The 19,511-nt window shown below is 45.1% G+C and overlaps 1 long non-coding RNA gene across 1 annotated transcript in view; it reads left to right on the plus strand.

Annotated features, from left to right (window-relative positions):
• The window catches only part of LOC144584288 (uncharacterized), a 362,675-nt gene that overhangs the window by 6,613 nt on the left and 336,551 nt on the right, over positions 1-19,511 (plus strand). The window lies entirely within an intron of this gene.

Consider the following 19,511-nt stretch of genomic DNA (forward strand, 5'->3'; position numbering starts at 1 on the left):
GTTACAGAAGCATATTCAAGGAGCCCTTATCATTGGCTTCTTCTCAGACTGGGAGGAGGTAACAAGTGGGGTACCACAAGGTTTACTTCTGGACCCAATGCTCTTCAACATTCTTATCAATGATTCAGATTAGGGGCTGTAGGGAGTGACTATCAAATTTGGGGGTTGGACACAATGTCCTTATAGGCCCCTTCCAACTCCATGAGATGCTAGTTCCCCTCTATTCTGTACTGTTTAGGCCTCTTCTTGAGTCTTGTGTCCAGTTCTGGACATCACACTTTAAGAAGGATGCCAACAAATTGGAGCAAGTTCAGAGGAGGGCGACAAGGAGGATCAGGGGACTGGAATCCAAGCCCTAGGAAGAAAGGCTGAAAGAACTGGGCATGTTTCACCTGGAGAAAAGAAGAGTGAGGGGTGATAGGATAGCACTTTTGAAATACTTGAAAGGCTGTCCTACAGAGGAGGGGCAGGATCCGTTCTCCATCCTCCCAGAGCACAAGACACGTCATGATGGGCTGAAGCTACAGAGAGCCAGAAAAAGTAATTTGGGAAATTTACTTTTTCAGGAAAGTAATTTGGGGAAATACTGAGCATTTTTGGCTTGAGAGCAGGTGGCCGCCCTGAGCCACTCAAAAGCGGAATGTTATTTTATATGGACCATTGATCTGATCCAACAAGCTTTTTAATATGTTCTTAGTCTCAAGAGACAGGGAAACCTCGATGGTTTAGCTGAAAGCCCTACTGAAAATGAATTTTAATATTTCTTGCTTCCCTGCAGTGGCCATGATCTTCGTTTTTTAAATGTTGAACTTCAGATCATTTTTTGCACTCTCCTCTTTCACCCTTATTAATTCCTCCTAACTTTCTGCCATCAGAGTGTTATCATCTGCATATCTGAGGTTGTTGATATTTCTTCCGGCAATCTTAATTCCGGCTTGGGATTCCTCCAGTCCAGCCTTAAGCATGATGTATTCTGCATATAAGTTAAATAAGCTGGGGGACACTATATAGCCTTGTCGTACTCCTTTCCCAATTTTGAACCAATCAGTTGTTCCATATCCAGTTCTGTTGCTTCCTGTGCCACATACAGATTTCTCCGGAGAGAGATAAGGTATCCTTTGAGCCCACTTGATGGCCACGCTGTGTTGGTAACTATGGTTAGAGTTACTTTCCTGGGATCCCGGCTGCCGGCTGCTCTGATTTCCCCGCCACTGCCCCCCACTGAAGGGGTGTGTGTCCATGGTCATGTCTCCCACCCTCCATCAGGGCCCTTCAAAGCAAGCCATTTAGTCTGAGGGGCTCCCTCGGCAGGTGGAGTCCTCTATTTTCGGTCTGTAGGGACTTATTGCGCACCCCCAGCGACCCCTGTGTGTTTTCCCTCTCACACAAGTCCACCTTTGGACACGACTTGTTCTTTACGCTTTTTTCACTGCCACCGGAGGATATTATCCCCACTGTATCAATGATGAGTCTCACACTCTTGCTGCCAAATAAAACAAGATTTCTTTAAGGGTAAATAAGTGAATCACAAAAGGAAAAGCATGGATGCTCTATTATGGATTTGATTACTTATAATCTTGAATTGAATTGAATTTATTTATTACGGTCAGGTGACCAACTCATAAAACATAATTATGGTTTACATATACAAAATACAGTTTAAAAATGTACATCCAATTCATAAAACATGTGGCTAAAACATACAAAATGCAGTTTAAAAATATAAAATTAGTTCATAAAACATATTAAGTGGTTAAAATACACAAAATGCAATTAAAAAGATGTACAGCCAGTTCATAAAACATATTTTATGGTTAAAATGTAAATATTTCCTCCCTTTGATTGGGGCCACAACATTTCTCTACGCTTGACAGTAAACCACCCTCGTGTTAGAACCAGTCAACCTATGAACTCAGGAACCTATAAGGGAGCGCTGTGCCACTGCTGCTGCACAAAATTTTGCTGCAGAGCGTCTAATAGGGGAGTCTTGATCGGAAAGAAGTAGCCTGATGTAGAATTCATCAGGTCTCCCCAGATATCTGCGAATGATTGGGCTCAAGAGGTTAATGTGTAGATCTCTATAAAAAAAGACAGTACAGTAAGACATGACCTACAGATTCCACTTGGCCATCATTACATGGACACAGGCAATCCGAAATAGGTATATGTTTAAATCTTCCTTCCATGAGTTTAGAGGGTAAAACATTAAGTCTTGCTAATGTTCATATGCTCTTGAAGTTCTATGTCCCAGATTCTTTGTCTGAGTGCTGCTTTGGCACCGACATGCCCCATCGCCAAAAGAACATTTGTAGAAAAGCCCATTTGCCTTATTTCTTTTGTAAGTTGTAATTTCCCTTCTGTTTGAAGAGTCAAAAGGTAACATCTGTGCCAAGCCTTCTGAAGAGAAGAGAAGCTTTAGCCAGTAATTAAACATGTGGACTTTGGCGCATGCTCTTATGGTGATTAGGCCTGCCTCTAAACGAAGGGCTACATTAGGTGTACAGGGGGGTACAGTCAGAATAGATCTAAGAAATTTAGTTTGAATTACCTCCAAAGGACGTAGGTCACCTAAAGCAAACAATTGGCACTCGTAGAGCACTTGAGCAGCAACGTTAGCCTTGAATTGATGAGGGGATATGGTGACCCCCTTTGGTGTGAAAAAATCTTGTTAAAGCTGCTGCACTTTTATGAGCATTCAGTGCTGCATGCTTTATGTGGGGTGCCCAGGAACCCGAGGCATGAAAGATTATGCCCAAGTATTTAGAGCTGGAAACCTGCTCTATGGGATGACCATTGATAGTCCAATTGTGCTTTACTCTTCTTCTTCTACTGACCACGAGGACTTTGGTCTTCTGGTAATTAATTACTAACTGCTCTCGGTTACAGTAGGAAGAAAGCCCCCTCAAGAGTCTTCTTAGTCCTACACATGTTAATGAGAGTAGGACCGCATCGTCTGCATAAAGCAGCATTGATACATGACGTGAGTGTAATTTGGGGGGGATGAAATTCAGGCTTAGCTAAATCTTCAGCTATGTTATTAATATAGAAGTTAAACAAGGTGGGAGCCAGTATACAACCCTGTTTGACCCCATTGAAAACTGGGATTGGATAGGATAGATCTACTGCTGAATTACAGAGGACTCTCAGATGAGTATTTTCATACAGTCGTCTCATTAGCAAAAGCAGTCGTCTGTCTATGTTCGTAGATTCAAATTTGGCCCAAAGTTTATTTCTTGGGATAAGATCGAAGGCGGACTTAAAATCAATAAAGGCTGCATACAGGGCACCTCCTTTGGGGGAGGAGTATTTGTGAGCTAGGTGTTGTAGGATGAAGCCCTGATCCAAGGTAGACTTCCCTGGCCTAAATCCTGCCTGCACAGCAGTCAATATATTTTCTACTTGAAGCCAGTCTGAAAGCCTCCCCAGTAGATATCTTGCATAAAATTTACTGATTGTGCTAAGTAGGCTTATCGGTCGGTAATTAGCAGGGTCTCCTCTATTGCCTCGTTTAAATATTGGTACTATAATGGCTAATCCCCAGTCTTCTGGAATACACATTGTATAGTTAATCCAGGAAAATAAGGAGGCCAGGACTGGAGCCCACCAGTCCAGGTTGGCCTTCAACAAATCTACTGGGATGCAGTCAGCACCAGGGGCTTTACCCGATTTTGTCTGGCAAATTAAGGAGGACATTTCTCCTGGGGATACCGGGGGCCAATATGGCAAATTTTCGTAAGATGTAAACAAATCTGAAGCACTCTCAGGATGCATAGCGTAAATGCTTTGAAAATACTGTCCCCAGACCATGGGGAGGATGCCGCAGTCGGGTTTGGGGGAGTAGTCCCGCATGCCCCCTGCCACAATCCTCCAGAAGGAGGCTGAATCCTTAAGTTAGGATGCTAATATCAGTCGTTGCCATCTCTCTCTCTGAGCTTGCTGCTTTTTCCTCCTAATCAAGGCTTTATAGTTTTTCTTTAGTATAAACCAGTCTGGAGGAATCTTATCCAGCTTCTGTGTTTTGTATAGGGCTATTAGATCATGCTTTGTTCTTTTGCATTCTGCATCAAACCAGGATTTAGAGTGAACCGCTTGAGAGGGTCTAGGCTTTAACTTTCTGTATGTCAGATGAGGTTCCAGATGATTTATCAGCCCTTTATAGGCCTCTAGAGCAGCCGAGAATGAGTCGGCTGTTACAGTGGAATTACCAAAGGAGGAGAGGGGTTCAGTTAGTAGTAACTGTCTTGTGAGGGTAACCATTTCTGTGGACCATTTTACTCGGGCAGCTCTTATTTCAGCTGTCCACGGGAGGGAAAATTCGCTGTCTGCAAATATTTTAGTGGCTCTGCAGTTGACTGATAAGAACAAAGGGAAGTGATCACTCTCAGGGCAGCATTCCACGCCGAAATCACATATTAAATCTGCCAGATCCTTGGAAATCATAATGTAATCAATGGTTGAGGCTCCCATTGGTGAGATAAATGTATACTCCCCTGGCCTGTCCCCCTCGGCACACCCATTTAGTAGGGCTAAATCCAGGCTGTTGGCCATCTGCATTAAGCATAGACCTGCATAATTACAACCTAGATCCTTAGACTGTCTTGGGAATAGATGTCGGGAGGGGATACAGTCCGGGGGGATCATATTAAATTGGGCATAGATAGCCTCATCATTTTCTCCAGTCCTAGCATTAAAATCCCCTAGCACCATTAAGGAAGCTGTTGGATATAATAAAACCAGGCTATCAATATAGTCTGTTAGTTTTGCCCAGTGGTCTTTGGACTTGGAGCGAGCTGTCTGCGGGGGGGATATAGACATTGATAAGCAACAAGGATTGTGTAGTAAAGTTCAAAATGGCCGCCAGTGCTAGATTACAGCTGGGCTGGAGGTTTACAACTGATATCTGCATCTTTGTTTTTGTAAGGATGGCCATGCCACCTTTTAACCGGCCACCTTTTCCACCGGGATCTGCTTTAAGGGTGTGAGTTGCAAAACCATCTAATATTAGTTCCCTTTGGGACCATGTCTCTTGTAGTAATAAAATGTCAAAATTAGAGACATAGTCTATAAAAGCAGTATCCCCAACCTTGGCTTGCCACCCGGCAATATTCCAAGACAGTATTTTTACAACAGACTTCCTGTGATGAATTATTCCGAGTTGATGGGTTAAATGCTGAGGAGTTTCCTTATCTATACCACACATTGGAGTTGACTCCTGACTGAACGCTACATTATGCACTACCTGATTGTATAATCTGGCTTCATCTGTAGCACTTATATCCATGACGGTTTAGAGGAAGTACCTGTGGAGAGCTATCAACCCTGTGTCAAATCATTTTGTTTTGCACATAATTGACACCACTAAATTGGTACATCCAGGCCTCGTTAAAATTTGGGGCTGCTTACAAGTTTTGATGACCTATTCTCATCTGATTGGCAGTGGATCTCCTCCTCATCTCATTGTTTCCTCTAAATCTTCTTTTATTTCTTGTATGCCTGCCTCTATTCCCTATGAGGACAGGAATAGGGATGCCCACAATGGAGTCAGAGTTCGGAGGCCATTGGCTAACAGGTTGTTCTTTGGAGCATTTGGCTCTGAGTGCGTCCGCCAGGAAGGACAGGGTCAGCAGACATTTGGTATATATCTTCCTGGGGTGTATACTTGAGCTAATTGATGTTTCCATTTTGCTGTCTTGTGTTGTTCTTTCCTTCCGTCACTGCTCTGTTGACTCTTTGATCCCTTTTTGGTCGCTTATCATTTAGATGTGTATTATTGATGTCACGCTTCTTCTTTGGGCTGGTTGTAGAGTCCAATAATTTGAACAGGGGATTGAACTTCAAGCCCTTGGCTTTCTTGCCCGTATGTTTATGATCCGTTTTGAACTTTACTGTCTTGCACTTGGTTTTCCTCTTCTCTGCTATTTCAGTGGGTAAAGTCACCTTGGGGAGGTTAGTCACCTTTTTTTTACCAACTGAAGGTCCCTTCACTGTGTGTGCATCAACTCCCCTTATTAGGGACCCTGTATTGACCGGCTGGTCCTGAGTTAAGGGCCCTGTGTTGGCTGACAAGTCCTGATTTGTGAGGTCAGTTTTAGTATTGGCCACTTTAGGGGCAATGGAGTTTTTACAAGCTTCTGCCGAAGGGCCTACACAGAGGAGCAACTCCTCCAGGCTCAGGCTGGCAATTCTGTTTATTGTTCCTGGAGATAGATTGTAATAGTCCGTATACCCTGGGTCATAAGTGGAATTGTCTTCCTTTGTCTGCCTTGCAGGACCTTCCGGGGTCATTGAAGAGTTTTCAGTTTTTGTCAGATGGCCCAACATAAGAGTCATGAGTTGTTTGATTTCTTGTAGAGTATCTCTAATTTCTGCTAGGGATGTCTGCATCGAGCTGATATTGTCTTCCCTCGCTGCAGTTAGCTGTGTTTGATTAATTGTGGGTGTTAAAGGAGTGCAAGCCTTTGACTCTAATGTAGTAGTTATACAAATGGGTACTTCTATAATGGGAGACTCTGACCAGGTTGTTATTGGGCTCCCTTTGAGGTTAGCAACAGCCGGGCCCTTCATCGGGCTCTCTGATAATATGATGTGGGAGGACATAAAATCGGATTTCCTTAAATTGCCAAAGTCCATATACACCGTGCTATTAAGGTGGGTGGTATTTAAAAGCTCACCTCCCAGGGTCTGGTCATCCTTGAGAAGATATTCTGGTAGATCTATTTGTGGGGTTTGAGATGTTTCCCCATGTTCTGGGAGGTGATCACCTTTGTTCTCTGATGCAGGAGGTGATGAGGGAGCTACCCTGGATTTGGAGGGCTCTTTGGAAATGAGAAAGTCTGTAATTTTGGGTTGTCACATCTTCCCCACTGCCAGGTTGTATTCACTCCTTTCAATTTGGTTAGTAATATATTTTTGGTGGAGTTCCAGAGGGGAGATGGAGGTAATAACGTCTCTGTTCCAAAGTTGCTTCTGGTACAAAGCTGGGGCCTCCCTGCTTCTGTGTATATCAGATATAGGTGTAATGGTAATTGGAGTGGTTTCCTTAATCCGACACAGCACCGGGGGAGAAAGAGTCAAGTCCAGCTCCAAAGATTCTGCCAGCTCCATATCAACCATGTTTCTCTAGTCCTCAAGGCCGTCAAAAGACTAGCAGAAATGCTAGTAGGAAGTATCAGCCTGTTTTGTAAGTTTATTTTATTTTATTGTCCTTATCACTCAGGCCCGGAGAATTAAAGAGCTTCTGCTTATTCTCTAACTAACTTAAAAAAACATTTTAAAAAATTTAAAAGACTTGCTAAAACCAAGATTAAAAGCTGAAGGTTTGAGCAATTAAAACTTTAAAAACATAACTGTTTAAACTATCTAAAACTGTTTAAAACTAATTAAAATTACTAAAAAACAGGAGCAAGGAGATACAAACGCTGCTCCACCCTGCAGCCGGAACCGGAACCAGAAAGAATCATGGGAGTTGTAGTTGTAAAAAATCAGAAGGGGCAAGTAAGCAAGGTTCAAGATTGCAGGACGATGGAGGTGTTGTTTCCACAGATCAATTATAGAGGAGCAGCAAGCAACAAACGCCGAGAGGTCTTGAATCCGATGTTTCTTTGGCAAGCGTTCATGCGCGCTTCAGATCTTCGCGTGATGAGTCGCTGCCGATGCTTGTCCCTCAGTTTGGCTACCGGGGTGGGAGAATCTGGTGGGGATTCTGTTCCCTGTGCTTTTATTTGCCCAACTGAAAATAACGCCTCAGATGCCAGATTTTCTTCGGCTGAACTCTCTCGGTCCTCCGGTGCCAGCAGGAGCGATCCACCTTGGAGGAATAAAAAGAGACACCCTGTTACAAGATGGGGGGAGGATACGTGGATTCAAGAGAAAACGAGAAAAAGAGAATCAAAGAAAAGACTGATTGTTAATATTTGCATGCCAAGTGGAACTCAATAAACTTTTTAAAAAACAACTGCAATTAGAACTAATAAATAAAGACTATGAATATTACTGCGTGACAGGGGATTTTAATGCTGTTTTTGACAAAGAACTAGACACAAAAACAGACAAATTAACAAAAAAAGAGGAACAATCTCAACAAACTTTTTACAATTGGTGGAAAAAATAAATATGACAGATGCTTGGAGGACATGTAACCCAAAGACAAGCGATTATACTTTTTCTTCTAACAGACACAAATTGTGGTCAAGAATTGGATCCCAATGAGCTAAATCAGTGGTTCTTAACCTTTGTTACTCGGATGCTTTTGAACTGCAACTCCCAGAAACCCCAGTCAGGACAGCTGGTGGTGAAGGCTTCTGGGAGTTGCAGTCCAAAACTCCTGAGTAACCCAAGGTTAAGAACCAGTGAGCTAACTGAAAGAATTGGAGCAAATAGACATTTTACCAAATACAATTTCATTACAATTGGGTAGCAAATCAAAAGAATTTAATTGGAAGCTTAATACTTCACATCTAAAAAATGAGGAATTTATTAAGCAAGTAAAAAAAAGACATGGATTTCTTCTTCAAACATATTTATGAGGCGAGAAACACCAATGACAATGGTTTGGGAGGCAAGTAAGGCAGTTTTTCAGAGGAGCAGCCATAAGATTCACATCAAATCAAGAATTAATTTCAAGGAGAACATACAAGTATATAAGATGTTTTATAGGTAGTATATGACTCTGCAAAAACTATCAAAAGACTATCAAAATTTATACAGATGTATCAAATGTCTGTTGCAAGTGTGAAGCATATGAGGGAAGTTTTTACCATACGTGGTGGACTTGTAGAGTAGCGAAGAAATTTTGGATAGGTGTACATATTCCGTTACAAAAAATAATTACTTTGTAGCATTCCATTAACCCCAGAACTGTTTTTACTGCGTATTATGCCAAATAATATAAATAAGACAAAGAACTACTTAGTCATATACATAGTCACTGCAGCCAGAATTCTTTATGCTAAGAATTGGAAGAAATCGGTGATACCAGAAAAGAGGAACTTATTGAGAAGATACAGAAAGTGGCAGAAATGGGTATCTTGTCAGAAGTGCTGAAAGACTGTCCAATACAAAAGGCAACTGAACAATGGGATTTATTATATAAATGGCTTCAGTCACCAGATACCATTTGAATAACATAGATTAAAATGTGGACGTAAATGTAAGTTAGAAACTGGAGGGCAACTATATAGCAGAAAAATGGAAAGTTTTATGTTCTCCTCGCCCTGTTTCTTTTTCCCCTATCCCTCCCTTACTTTTTGTAACCCCTATCCCACTGGTTCTTAACCTTGGGTTACTCAGGGGTTTTGGACTGTAACTCCCAGAAGCCTTCACCACCAACTGTGCTGGCTGGGGTTTCTGGGAGTTGCAGTTCAAAAGCATCCGAGTAACAAAGGTTAAGAACCACTGCCCTACCCTATCCCAAATTGTTAATAAAAACCAAACAAATAAAAAAAACTCAGTTCAAGGGACTTCAGTCCCTTCCTGCCTTTCCCCCCCAAGGCCTAGACTCACCTTTCTCCTCCTCCTTGTCAGCATCTTCCACATCAAGATTGGGCCCTCCTGTCCATTGCTTGAGGACATGCGCGATGAAAACCGTGAGGCACAACATTTTTTGATGGAGACACAGGGACGAAAAACAGACTGACTCTGTTAAACCGCCACGCTGTCTGTCTCTCAAGAAAATGACAGTTGATCCCCCTCCTCCTGAGTAAATTCTGTTGTCAGAACATTGCTTGGCCTACGTTTGTGATGTCACAGAATGCTGCCAACCTGAGCTGGCCTAGTAGGTTGACCAAAGGAAAAGGGATAACCCTTGTATGTTGGTGACCTCCCTATTCATAGATGCATTAAAAAAATGAATATCTCCCTTCTCCAGATCTCTAATACCGCTGAGGACAAGCCGTAGTTAAGCACAAGCACAAAATAGGCTCATTTGTATAGATAGATTTATTTATCTTTTAAAAGATGATTACCCCCGCCTTTCTCCTTAAAAAAGGAGCCAAAGCAGCTGAACTTCCTTAAAAGATAATATTCAGTTCTTCAAAAAAAAACACACACACTGGTTTATGAATGTGGAATATTCAGCTTCTGTATTTATGATTCGAAAAGCCAGGAAAGGGCCCAAAATGGCAGCACAATAGGGTGCTCGCCTTGCCAGCAGGAGAAAGGACGCCAAGCTTTACCTAGCCGAGGGCAGCCTGGATTTTGACGGCCCCCATGGCAGCTGTCTAGAATGATGGCTGGCAAAGGGCCCCGTCCAGCTGAACAGTTCTACGAGGATGATGATGGCCAAGCTGCTTCATTCTTTTCCTGCATTCTCTATGCTCTATTTCTGTTTGCAGACGGGCACCCTAATATTGCAACTCTCACGAGACCTAAGCCACTGAGCTCTCCAGCCAGCTCTACTACCATCTTGTACGTACTGGTTTTTTTCTCATTAAAATGGTCCTTAGATTACAGTTTCTAAAAATCTTAGTTTTTTCCAGTGCAGAAGGCATTTATACACTTGTTATATGGACCATAGATTTACGGTGATGCTAATGGGGCTATTTAAAGAGTGGTTTTACCAGTACAAGTCCTAAGGACGTGGTGGCGCTGTGGGCTAAACCGCAGAAGCCTGTGCTGCAGGGTCAGAAGACCAAGCAGTCGTAAGATCGAATCCACGCGACGGAGTGAGCAGCCATCGCTTGTCCCAGCTCCCGCCAACCTAGCGGTTCGAAAGCATGCAAATGCGAGTAGATTAATAGGGACCACCTCGGTGGGAAGGTAACAGCGTTCCGTGTCTAAGTCGCACTGGCCATGTGACCACGGAAAATTGTCTTCGGACAAAACGCTGGTTCTATGGCTTGGAAACGGGGATGAGCACCGCTCTCTAGAGTCGAACACGACTGGAAAAAAATTGTCAAGGAGAACCTTTACCTTTACCAGTTCCACACACCCCGTGGGTTTTAATGGCTGAGAGGGGATTCAAACCCAGGTCTCTGGAGTCTCAGTCATTAATTTGCCCACTGCACCGCATGCAATATCACATATATATACCTATACACCACCCCCAAATAAGGGAACCATAATATGATAAGCAGCAGAGGCAAGCCAAGTATCTTATCCACATTAAAAATCCTTTTAAAGTATTTCTTAAAATGGGAAAAAAGTGTTGAGATGAAGTATAATGAAGTCTCAGGAACTCTCCGCTAGTGGAGACTGGGCCATAGCTTAGCAACCTTTTATTTTTGGACTGCAACCCCTATTCTCTCCAGTCAGCTTATACAAACAAGAATACCCTGGAAATGTTCAAAAGTCAGAGTTAATGTCTGAGAAGCCTTATCAGCACACCTCTCTTTTATTTGAGTAATGCTTTGCAGCAATTTCTCGACCACAACCAGACTTTGAGGTAGATCCTTTTGATTTCCAAGCTTATTCTTATTTCAAAGAATAACCAAGGCCACCCCCAAACCCATCCAAGCCGCTGAGTTGAAACTCTTCATTCCCAGACTCAGCTTGGGCATTCTTTGTTGCCACAAGCAAAAATCCAAGGCCGATTAATGTGTTGCCCGGCTAGATTGGTAGAAAAGATGACCGCAATCTGTTTTAGGCTCAGAGAGAAAGGCGTACTTTCTATCTAACCAGCAGAAAGGCAGAAGGGGTGGAAGGGATCCAAACATCAAGATAGTCATCCATGGGGAAAGGCACCTGAGTTCCCAAAAGCTAAAGCAGTGGTTCTTAACCTTGGGTTACTCAGGTGTTTTTGGACTGCAACTCCCAGAAGCCTTCACCACCAGCTGTGCTGGCTGGGGTTTCTGGGAGTTGCAGTTCAAAAACACCGGAGTATGCCACGGTTAAGAACCACTGCACTAAAAAGTACAAGCTCTGGGACCAGGGAAAAGATACTGGTTTGGGACTCCAGTGCCCATATTCCTCAGCCAATTTGGCCCTATCCAGCAGCCAAAGGAGGGCAAGCTACCAGGAGGTTTCCCTGCCAATAAAAATCTAGTCTCTGACAGTTGCTCTGGCGAAGTCTCTGGCCTAGAAGGCCCCCCGGAGGAGGGGGAGAATGAACTGGCTGACAAACACGCAACTGCGCCAGTGCTTGCTCAGCATGATGATAACGGAGCACAATTCAATGATGAGTGGTGGGTGCTCAAGAATGGGCCCAACAGTGGAGGGATCAGGGACACAGAATAACCTCCTGAACTCTTAGGCCTCTCAGAGAGACATCCACTGTTCTCAGACTGGGAATGTTACATTTTTTCGACTACAACATCCACAATCCCCATCCATCAGCCTTGCCAATGGCCATGTTGACTGGGTGAGCTTGGGAGCTGTAAGGTTTGAAAAAATAAGGTTTTCCCAGGCTCTGAAAGAGGTTACACTGGGATCTCTTTGCCAGCAATCGTGACATCAGAGGTGATGTTTATTTATGTATTTATATTATTTATAGGCTGCCTTTCTCCTCATAAGGAATGAAGGGTGGTTCATAACAGCTAAAACTATAAAACAAACACAGTTTTATAATTCTATATTAATATCATATTAAAGCCACTGAACATGTATTGAGATTCAAAATCAAGATTAAAAACAATTCTGAAACATTAAAAACTCTGTAAGTCCAGAAACAAGCATTCCCGAGACACATACTGCTTAAAAGCCTGCATGAAAAAGGAAGGTCCTTACCTGACAATGGAAGGGCAAGGGGGAAGGGGCCAACCTGGCTTTTCGGGACAGTGCATTCAAAAGCCTGGGAGCAGCCACTGAGAAGGCCCTGACAGACTGCGTGACTATCTCCTATTGCCCACCTATTACCAGATATTTGGAGATCTTTAAAAGCTTTCCTCTATGTCAGTGGTCCCCAACGGTTTTAATGCCAGGGACCGGTTTTGTTGAAGACCATTCTTCCAAGGACCAGTGGGGGGGGGGCTGCCACCGCCGCCATCCATGAATGGGGGGCGTGGGGGGGCATCTGTGCATGGGGGTACTTGTTATGCAGCAGGTTGTTGGGGGATAGCTATGAATCAAGAACATTACATGTATTGTATTGTGCCCTTTGTGTTGCCCCCACCCCGGAATAAAAAGGCAAGACACAGGTGTTGGATTAATTAGGGCCACACTTTATTAAACAGGTAACTTTAATTCTTGTTGTTCCCAAGCGGGGGGGGGGGGCTATGGTAGTGCGGTGTCGGGTTTGAGGCAAGGCCACCAGAGCAGAAAGAGGGAAAGAAAGTAGGGTGGGGAGGATGACTAGGAGAGGAAGGAGCTAGGTTGGCCAAGCAAAACAAAAGATACTTGGGAAGGATTCATGACTAAGTACTGTACCCTGTTCTAAGTCCTGCCTGAAATCCTGTTGTTTAGTGCAGAAAATCATACTAGAACAGGCCCACTGAATTACTGGGAATTTGGTGAACCAGTTCCTCTGTAGGTTTCATAGATTCAAATGGGCCGACACTAGTCTAGTCTTGACTTCCTATGCTAAGCGACGTTCAACTGAAGCTGCTACCTTCTATTTGCCATAGTCCCTGGGATTCACTGCAAACCATAGGAATTCTCTTGGCAGCCTTGCAACCCTCACTGAAGTCATGATCTTCCCCACCCCCATGCCATGTTGACCAACAGCAAGGAGAGCAGCAGGGGGAAATATGTGGAAGGAAGAAGACAAGGCAGATCACCCTGGAGACCTCCATTCTTCATAATGCATATTCTATCTCAAAGCAGCCAGAGTTTATTTTCCTTATATCATTACCACATTTTTTCGGCCATAATTATCAAATATTTTGCTCATGACCTCACTTTTGGGGGGGGGGAATCTGCAACTTGGGGAATTCAGGCACCATTCTGTCATTTCTCGTATTTAAAATAAATAAATAAGGTGGCCACCTTTGCTTCTGAGCAGTAGGGCGCAGAACAGATGTCTGAAAACTGCCTTACCAAAAAGCAAAAAAAAATTGCCTGACAAAAAAAGCTAATTTGTTCTTCTAAGCCAGGGGTCAGGGAACTTTTTTACCTTTTACCCCCCCAAAAAATTTATATACACCGACATTACCCCCTTGATTTGAAAGGAAGGAAATCATACACGCAGGTGCGTGTGTTGCTGTTTGCAAGCCCCCCATGGGAGGGGGAGTGTCTGTGAGAGGCCATGACTTCTTAATAGGGCCAGTTTGTTTCCACTGTTAACCTTACATGATCATTCTGGCCCCTTTCTTCCCCTGGATCCCTTAATTTTTGTATATTTACAAGAAACGACTAGCCCGCTCTCCTGTACAGGTTGTATCATAAAACATAGAGAACTTAGGCAAAGGATCATCATCATCTTAGATTCTAATTTACATTTATATGTTCTTGTGTGTGTCTATTTACAATTTACAGTACACACACACACACACACACACACACACACACACACACACACACACACACACACACACACACACACACACACACACACACACACACACACACACACACACACACACACAGAGCTCTGGCCACTCAATGCCACCATCCCTCCCAGTTCATCCTTCTTCCCTATTTATGCTCAAGGTACAGAAAAGGGTCTCACCTATTCATTTCCAAGAAAATAAAAAGGCGGCAAGAAAAATATAATGGCAGAATACATGTTTAAAATGTCAAATGTGCAGTCATGTTTTTTTTCCAAAACATCCGATCAATAGGGGAGGGAGCAGATTGGAACATGCATGGTCTGATGCCCTGGATGCATGTCCTTAAAATATATATATTAATGAGGTGGGGGAGGGCTATTCCTAATTTTCAGTCTGGGTCCCTCCCATACATTTATGGAAGTAAAAAGAAAAGAAAGGGGAGGGGAAGAAAAAATTAAAGTGGTTATTCTGACCTCCAGTATAAAGAAAAAGTGGGAAATGGCAATTAATTTTTTAGAAATCAAAATAAAGATACTGACCCCTGTTTAAAAAAAAAGGGGGGGGGGAAGAGCCCAGCCTTCCGAGAACAGGGATGTGTTCCAATCTGCTCTTTGATGGACAGAGACTGGTTTAATATCTTCAAAATGGGAGGGAGGGTGGATTCACTTGCTCTCTGGTTGTTTTTAAATCTGATTTACGTCTTACCGTTCAATGGATCTCCTGCCCAAGTGGGGGGGGGGGGGAAGGAGGCGATGCTTGAGAAGACCCTGGTAGGGAGAAATGAGCTGGAGGAGGGGAGGGAGGATCGTAGCTTTTCAAGCCAAAAATGTGTAGGTGTGCGTGACCTACACACATCCTGAGCAGCGGGGAGGGTGTGGGCGTGTGTCCTTCAAGGGCCAGGCGTGGCTTCCGATTGGACCAGGCGCTTATTTGAATAAAAGGAGGACGGGGCAAAGGAAGAGGAGGAGGCGGGGAAAGGCAGGCAAAGCTGCCAGAGAGAGAAACTCTCCTTTTTTCAGCCCATGGATGTGGGAAAGTAACTTTTTCGGACCACAGCGGCCAGCATCCCAGCACAGGGAGGGTTGTGAATACACGCCTCTCTCTCTCTCTCTCTCTGCATCGTCAGGAAAAAAAATCACCCCGTTCCCCGACCACTGTTCTAAGCCCTTATTTCACTCCCAGACCCTTCCCTCTCCTTAAACAGCAATACTGTACTTCACCATAAACTTCAAGTCCTCGGTTTTCTTTCTCCCTAAACTTTGCATATATAAAATTCTGTTTTCTTTTTTTAGTAAAACTTTTGCTAACTCCCCTGTGGGGGGGGGGGACACTGTAAAATCGAGCCATTTCTTGCTCTCAGTCCCAGGCGCCCGTTCCCATCTCGCTTCTGTTCTCCAGCTTTTGTTCCTTCAGAGGAAGGCGGGCAAAGGCGAGCTCTGCTGGCTCCCACACTCGGCGGCGGCCACCCTGGCCTGAAGCAGCCTGTCCCTGGGACCGGTTCCTGGCATGGCCCCTGCATCCTCCTCCCTCCCCTTCTCCCCAAAGCCAGACTTTTGCCGCAGGCACCTTCCTCCCCACCCCTTGCTCAGGTTCCTGGGTGTTTTGTTTTTTTTGCTGCAGCCGCCACTGGAGAGCAGAAGCTTGGAAAGAGAAGAGGCTCTCCTGCTTGATTTCCTACTTCCATCTGGAGCCCAGAGGCGATGGCAAAAGGGAGAAGGCTTTTCCCAACTGCGGGGGGGGGGGAGGGGGGAGAGAGAAGAGGCAAGATGAGGGACTTGGTGCAGAAAGGGGGTGAAAACTGGGGCGCCCCTTTGCCCCTCTTCCTCAACCCCCCCAGGCCTCAATCCCCATCCCAATGCACGCGCGCGCACGCGCCCCTTCAGCAGTCCCTTCATCATCTTGCTGGCTCCTGTGGTGGCGGCGGCTGGCCGGATTTCCAGGTGCCGGAGGAGGCACGTCTTGGCTCTGCCCGCCCCTCTCGCTTGCGAACCTGCTGGAGGCGGCGGCGACGACGGGTTCTCCGCCCGCCGAGAGTAGCTCCTCCCTGCTGCCCCTGCAGCTCTCCTTTCTTGCTGGCTGGCTTTCCTGACTTCCTTCCTTCCATCCCGCCCACCCGAGCTGCCCCACCGAGCCACCCACCCCAAGAGAAAATGCCGGTGGCAGGGTGGAGGAAGAGAGGGAGGGTCATTTGCGCTGCTGGCGGGGCGCCGCCTGAGGAGGGCTGGAGGGGGCAGGGGAGCCTGGGACGATCCAGCTCCGGGTGGAGGTGATGCATGCCCAAGCACAGGCTGGGGGCACGCTGCCCTTTGCCGCTGGACCTGCTCCTGGGGGTGGCGGAGATCCGTCTCCGCTGCCCAGTTCAAGGATGCCCAGGGACCGGGACGGGGCCGCGGACCGGGGGTTGGGGACCCCTGCTCTATGTTACTTGCTGATTGATTCATTTATGTATTGGTTATATGTATATCCTGCATTTTCTCTAATGAGCTCAGAGTAGTATACAATGGTGGCTTTACTCCCCCATTGTTTTAGTCCCACAATGGTAGGTCAAGCCAAGGGACAGTGCATCGCTCAAGGCCACCAAGTTTTCCATGGCTCAGTAGCTCCTAAAATTGGTTCTTCCACACCCCTGTCCAACAGGGGCTCGGCATCCCCGTTTTAAAAGGAAGCCTATACGAAAGTCATTTCAAGGCTAAGTTATGACATGACCACAATGAATCATGTCTACCATGTCTTTCAAAAGGAAGTCTGAGTGGGGAGGTAATTTCTCTGGAACAGCAATGTGGAATAGGGAACTCAACACTTCACCCTCTTACAGGAGTCCCACCAGCCACTGCCTTGCCAAGGTCTTATTGGCTACAGAGGAATACTTTCCATGGGTGGGCAATTAAGACCCCTTCATCAGCTGTTCTTTGGCTGCAGTTCCCCTCAGCCTTAGGCAGTGTAGCCAATGTTCAGGGATGATGTGAACTGTGGTCCGTCCACAGCTAGAACGCCACAGGCCTCCCATCTCTGATAGAGAATACTAAAGCCTCAAGGGAGTTTGCCAAGTTCTGCCCCAGGCGCAGGCCATTCTGTTCCCAGTTTTGAGTCTTCAGATCCCAAACACATGGGATGTTCAGATCCCAAATCCATGGGATCTCCAGCCCTGGAAATAGTGGGCGCTTCCGGAGAGATTCCGGCACTAGCTGTCAAAAGGCACTGCATATAGCTATTCAGTCCTTCCACCTTCAGGGCTTTTCAAAAGATTAAAAACAAACAAACAAAAAAGTGGGAAACACATTATAGTATTACAGTGAGACGCAACAGGGGAGTTCTTACCGTACTCATCAGGCTTGTTGGTAGATGATGGGAATGCTGCTGACATAATATATCTTGACTTCAGCAAGGCCTTTGACAAAGTGCCCCATGATATCCTGATTAGCAAGCTAACAAGGTGTATGGTGGATAAAGCAACTATCAGGCAAATCTATAATTGGTTACAGAAGCATATTCAAGGAGCCCTTATCATTGGCTTCTTCTCAGACTGGAAGGAGGTAACAAGTGGGGTACCACAAGGTTTACTTCTGGACCCAATGTTCTTCAACATTCTTATCAATGATTCAGATTAGGGGCTGTAGGGACTGACTATCAAATTTGGGGGTTGGACACAATGTCCTTATAGGCCCCTTCCAACTCCATGAGATGCTAGTTCCCCTCTATTCTGTACTGTTTAGGCCTCTTCTTGAGTCTTGTGTCCAGTTCTGGACATCACACTTTAAGAAGGATGCCAACAAATTGGAGCAAGTTCAGAGGAGGGCGACAAGGAGGATCAGGGGACTGGAATCCAAGCCCTAGGAAGAAAGGCTGAAAGAACTGGGCATGTTTCACCTGGAGAAAAGAAGACTGAGGGGTGATAGGATAGCACTTTTCAAATACTTGAAAGGCTGTCCTACAGAGGAGGGGCAGGATCCGTTCTCCACCCTCCCACAGCACAAGACACGTCATGATGGGCTGAAGCTACAGAGAGCCAGAAAAAGTAATTTGGGAAATTTACTTTTTCAGGAAAGTAATTTGGGGAAAGACTGAGCATTTTTGGCTTGAGAGCAGGTGGCCGCCCTGAGCCACTCAAAAGCGGAATGTTATTTTATATGGACCATTGATCTGATCCAACAAGCTTTTTAATATGTTCTTAGTCTCAAGAGACAGGGAAACTTAGCTGAAAGCCCTACTAGTCCACTCTCTATTCCCTGAAAAGCCGAACAGGTGCCTTTCGGGAGAACTACAAGAAGGACTTGAAATTGAGGACAAACACAGTCCTAGACAACCACCCGAGATCCTAAGTTGAAAGAACTGAAAATGAATTTTAATATTTCTTGCTTCCCTGCAGTGGCCATGATCTTCGTTTTTTTAATGTTGAACTTCAGATCATTTATTGTACTCTCCTCTTTCACCCTTATTAATTCCTCCTAACTTTCTGCCATCAGAGTGTTATCATCTGCATATCTGAGGTTGTTGATATTTCTTCCAGCAATCTTAATTCCGGCTTGGGATTCCTCCAGTCCAGCCTTAAGCATGATGTATTCTGCATATAAGTTAAATAAGCTGGGGGGACACTATATAGCCTTGTCGTACTCCTTTCCCAATTTTGAACCAATCAGTTGTTCCATATCCAGTTCTGTTGCTTCCTGTGCCACATATAGATTTCTCCGGAGATAGATAAGGTGTCCTTTGAGCCCACTTGATGGCCACGCTGTGTTGGTAACTATGGTTAGAGTTACTTTCCTGGGATCCCGGCTGCCGGCTGCCGGCTGCTCTGATTTCCCCGCCACTGCCCCCCACTGAAGGGGTGTGTGTCCATGGTCATGTCTCCCACCCTCCATCAGGGCCCTTCAAAGCAAGCCATTTAGTCTGAGGGGCTCCCTCGGCAGGTGGAGTCCTCTATTTTCAGTCTGTAGGGACTTATTGCGCACCCCCAGCGACCCCTGTGTGTTTTCCCTCTCACATAAGTCCACCTTTGGACACTTGTTCTTTACGCTTTTTTCACTGCCACCGGAGGATATTATCCCCACTGTATCAATGATTTATTTAAGGGTGGCGCTGTGGGCTAAACCGCAGAAGCCTGTGCTGCAGGGTCAGAAGACCAAGCAGTCGTAAGATCGAATCCACGCGACG

The sequence above is a fragment of the Pogona vitticeps genome, chromosome 9, assembly GCF_051106095.1.
Source record: "Pogona vitticeps strain Pit_001003342236 chromosome 9, PviZW2.1, whole genome shotgun sequence".
Taxonomy (NCBI): domain Eukaryota; kingdom Metazoa; phylum Chordata; class Lepidosauria; order Squamata; family Agamidae; genus Pogona; species Pogona vitticeps.